This window comes from Pteronotus mesoamericanus, unplaced genomic scaffold (genome assembly GCF_021234165.1).
Source record: "Pteronotus mesoamericanus isolate MK-2021 breed Mesoamerican mustached bat unplaced genomic scaffold, CSHL_Meso_final contig_20, whole genome shotgun sequence".
Lineage (NCBI taxonomy): Eukaryota > Metazoa > Chordata > Mammalia > Chiroptera > Mormoopidae > Pteronotus > Pteronotus mesoamericanus.
In genome coordinates, this window is record NW_026555085.1 from 25773255 (window position 1) to 25778457 (window position 5203).

A 5203-nucleotide genomic window follows, 5' to 3' on the forward strand; every position below is an offset into this window, starting at 1 on the left:
ATAAGCAGGGAAATGTGCAGTTAGCTGAAGTTTTTTTTTTCTTTTTAGGGCTAAAGGTGGTATTGTAGTACATTACACAGTTTAAAAATATAGAAAATTTAATGCATTTCATGATGAGGTAAAGAAATTCAAACAACTCAGGGTACTATGACTAGCCTTTGAATAAACAGGTTTGAAAATCATTGAATTAAGCTACTTGTGATTCCTTTACAAGACTGGGGGTTATTGAAAATTAGATTGTACTTAGGTATTCTTCAAATTTTTTAGATGAAGAAAGATGAGATAAAAGTAATCATCATCATTGGGTATTTAAAAGGTACACAAAGGAATACTTTCTATCAGGAGTAAGAATAAAAGAAATAACTGTTTATCAAGACGAAAAAAAAATCTTTGAATTCTGACCTTCTACCGTGCCTTTTCACAATGATAATGCACGGATGGCTGTATTTCTTTTTCATACTTACTTGTGTGTGTATTGTCTCTTTGCTTTTTCCCTTGCTCATTCTTAGTGACATTGCATCCTTTCTGTATTAAAAGTAAATCTGCTTTAATTTGGAGATGGTGGCAAAAATAGCGATACAAAGAATAAGAATACAATTACTGAACACGTACTGAGTGTCAGCTATGTGCCAGGCCTTATTCTAAGAGTTTTCACATGTTCTTTCTTATTTAATCCCATAAGAAAGCCTATGAGTTAGGTACTATTATTATCTCCACCGTACAGACGAGGAAACAGAAACAAAGCAAGGCTCCTTAGCTTGCCTACAATCTCACAGAAAGTGGAGCTAGGTCTTGAAACCAGGCAGTCCTCACAGTCCCCGTTGTCAATGACCACACTCTACCACTTACTCTATAACTACGGTATGTCCCACTCTTTTTTTTTAGTGATCAGAATTTTTGTTTAGGAGAAAGACATGCACAGCTACAGATACATTCTAAAGATATCAGGATTGTGCTCCTAGAGAAGAAACAGCAGTTTGTAACAGTGAAAGTAGGAATGCTTAATTAGTTTTTTGCCATACTAGTTCAGACTCATTAACTTTTTGCTAAAATATATGTAGTTTTGATTAGTGGGTAGCAACACAGTGCACAGCAGAAACTTTCTTGTCGACCTTTGTCCCTTCTTCAGATAAAAACAAATGGAGAAGTCTGTGGGACTCTTTTTGGGAGGAGGCATTATAAATCTGAAATTTTAGAGTAGGGAGAAACACATTGACTTCTTTCTTTCTTTCTCTATGCTGCTATTTCTCTTTTCCTTTTTTCACAGTATATTTAAGATCTGATATGACTAAGATCAGAAAGAATTCTTTGCGCTTACAGCTTCATTCACATATTATTTACTCAACAAATATTTCTGAACACCTACGGTGCACCAGACTCTGTGTTAGACTTGGATGTTAAGTGGTGAAGCAAGTCATTGTGAAGAAAATCTGTGGATGGAAAGAGAAAATGAAAACATAAAAAACATACACAAAGGTACCCTCACACATATAACTGTTTTTTATATATATATATATATTATTTATACATATATATGAATATACTTTATGTCTACTATATATTTTACATACTGCATTTATATATCTATATATGGGTATATAGTTATGAATTATCCTAAGTGCTATGAAGGAAAAGAAATTGTCCAGTGACAGCAACCAATTATCAATAGTGGAAATCACTAGAAGAGCCATAGTGAGTCCCGGGGGAGAGGTAGCTTAGGGATATTCCTGGCTTTAAAAAGAAATGGTAAAAGGGACTGGAAGTCTCTGTGCTGCCCAGCCAAGCCTGCGGACACGCCCTGAGCTGTGTCCTGTATGAGTGACCAAAGGCCCAAGCGGCAGCTGCAGAGTGGGCACAGTAATATGTTCGCTTGATAAGGAACTAAAAACACAGGCACAGATGTTGGTGAAATCTAGAAGATATTTCGTTCACAAGCCTATGTTGTGAACATGCTGTGAGGAGGCAGAAAAAGTACCTCTGACCGCAAAGCTCTGAGTCTAATTGAGTAGAATAAGCTGATGCATGAGAAATGACACTGGAGGCAATGGACCAACTTGTGCAAAGAGAGCCATTATAAAAGGAATAAAAAGAGCATGGTTGAGCTCATCCTTTTCAAGGGAAATGAGTTAGAGACATGGCATTTACTTAATTGATGGTGGAAACAGTGGGAATATATTCAGATGGACACTGAAAATCGGCTCAAATTTAGGAACACAAACACAGAAAAAGGACGCAACCACTAGTGAAGAAGAAAAGACAATGAATTGAGAAGCTTTGCCCTAAACTTGTTAAGGTGCTACCATTCCTCTTGTTTTCCTATTTCCCTATTTATCAATGTTGTTCAACAAAACACATGTACTTCTATATATGGGGCATACACTTTAGGCATTTTATGAAATGACCAGGATCTGCTTTATGTTTGTTAGTAAAAATATCCCTAGTGCAAAAAGCCAAAGAAAACCAGGCCAACATAAATCTTTCCATGATCCTGAATACTAATTTTGTCCAACATGAGAGGCCTTGGAACTGTCAGAGTGTTTTTCAAAAATGGTTCAACAAATCTATTTTTAATGATCCCTAAGTGTTCGGGAAGTTACAGAGCACTGGACTGCATAGAAGAAACACAGTGCTTTCATTTGGGAACATAAGGCTGATGCGGGACAGAGAGACATAGTGTACTTCATACGATGCAAGTCGGGGCATAGACAAGGGACAAGTGGGCTCTCCCAGGCAATGAGTGGGGAAGTTTCAGAGAACTCCTAGAAATATGATTATTTGGTTGAGAATTCAAAACACAGCAAACAAAAACAGAAGGAAAAAGATCATTTCAGGAAGGGGAGACGTGCTGGCGATGCAATGGGACGGGGTGCATGCAAAAAGGTGAGTGTCTTTATAAAATATTATTTTTAGAAACTCCTCATTAATGTATGTTTCAATGTTCAAATACCAAAATAAGTTTAACAAATGCAGGGGAGGTACAACCCTAGTTTGACACTTTTGAATTAACAGTATATTCATAGAATTTATTCCCTAAAACCGTTTTAAAATATGGAGGTGTTTTGGTGCCCAAATGTCGTTTCTTGGGAAGAAAGCCATAGGAGTAGAATTTTAGAGTGGTAGCAGCTCACAGATCCACTTACTGATCCTTCTAGTCACGCACATGGAAATAGTCTGGAGATCTTGTTACCTTTGTGATCTTCTAGGAAAAGTACTAACATTTGGTAGAAGAATCACACGTATATCAGCTCCCTGCAATGAATTCGAGGGGTGTGGCCTGAAGAAGGGGTACAGGCTAGTCTAACAATCAAGTGTAATGGCTAAGTATCTTTGACACCAAGGTTAGCAGAAACAGAGAAAAATACTTTTTCTCAGCCCCCATCTGAGGAACGTGGCACAGAGAAGGCTCAAGGGAGAATCATTTAACTAAAGGAAAAGGGCTGCCAAGAGAACAGTGGCTGCAAGAATCCTTGCTCCAGAAGGTCCTCTGAGCTCTTTGGAGTGAACATAGAGTAACTTTCAACAGTGTGCTTTGTCTAAGAGTTCATTTGAGCAGTAGCCTGGGTTAGACCTTGGGGCAGTCAGGGTCTAATCAAGGGAAATAGGATTCACCTAGAATATATAAGCACTGGACTCTAATGCAGGCAATTGATTAAAGCCCGACACAGGTGATGAAAGAGACAGATGAAGTCAAGCAGGGAAAAGAGAGGGAACCAGATTTAGCAACAGGAGAAAGTCATCACCAAGTCCAGGCTGGAAGGACGCAAGGACGGGGAGGGGATGTTGTATGTAGCATGGGGTCCTTGGGTTACTTAGTGGAAACTGGAAGCAAGGCGGGCTTCAGTGGTGGGAGGTGGAGCACGGGAGGGACATAGCTGCTGCCTCGGAAGGTGCAGGCGGCAAATAATATCCAGAGAAATGCTCTGGCTCCTTCTTCCCAAGCTCAAGTCTTCTGCCATTGTCCTCACCCCAGCCCCCACTGACAGAAGCCAGATGCAAGCCAGCTGAGACAGTCCTCTGGGAAGGTAAGTCTTGGAATCAGATCTCCTTCCTGTGCATGGAGCCAGGGGAGCACAGGAGGGAATCCAAGGGCAGTCTGGCCCAGGGCCAGACTAGAAGAGTTAAGTTACAGTGTAACTCACAGGACTATCTTGTTGATAAAAGGAAGCCTGAATTCCAAAGACTGGGCTCTTAGAAAGTTTGAGGATAAGAAAAATATTTTTAAAACATGTTTCCCCTCTTTCTCTGCTTTGCTTGACCAGGTCGACATAAAATAGGAACAACCACATGCATAGCCCCCAAACTAGTTTTAATTTGGCTAGAAACGCTCATCAGAAATAACAAACTGATTTTTTTTCTCTACAAGAAATTGCATTTTAAGGTCCTATTTTGTAAAACTTAGCCAACATGTAGGATTCTCTGTTTGTTGTGCTAGTGCATTCTACAAATCAAAATCATTGAATTATCAAACAAAGGCGTATTCACCTGAATTATGATGCAGGCCTGAGATGTGAGATGTGAGATGTGAGGTTTGTCTTGAGTCTTTGTACATTTAGTGACCAGAGGTATTTTGATAAATGTCATTGCCTGAAACTATTCAGTAGGATGTTTGGGCAACATCTGTGTTTGTTTCTGTAGGAGCAGTAACTGCCTAGAGAAAAATCTGATGCTCATTTCAAAGATGCAGTATAAACAAAATTCAAGATGATGCCTTTAACATAATTATTCCACCTTTCATTTACATAGTGCTTTATGCATTTCAAAGTGATTTGATGTGCTTTCATTTAACGGTTCTTTGCAGAACTTGTGCAAGTTGGGTATCGGCTTTGGAAAGATGTAAAAGCTAAACAAGGAAAATAACACTGAAATTAAGCAGTCTTTTAGGAAAAGACTGTAAAAAACCCAAAAGTATTTTCTCCCGTTGATAGTAACAGAAAAAATACTTATTGAGCACCTTCTCTGTGCCAGGCACTTTTTAAAGTCCATTACATATATTACCTCATTTAATCATCAGAACAATTCTATAAAATAGGTATTATTAGGTTATCATTTTAAGGATGGGAAGACTATGGCAAAGGAAGGTTAAGTCACAACAAATAAAGGATAGGAGTCTTGGTGGTTTAACAAAATACCGTCTCAAGCAGTGTCTTCTTTAAATATGTAGCCCAAAACAACCATCTTAATCACAGCCACATAAATTCGTATT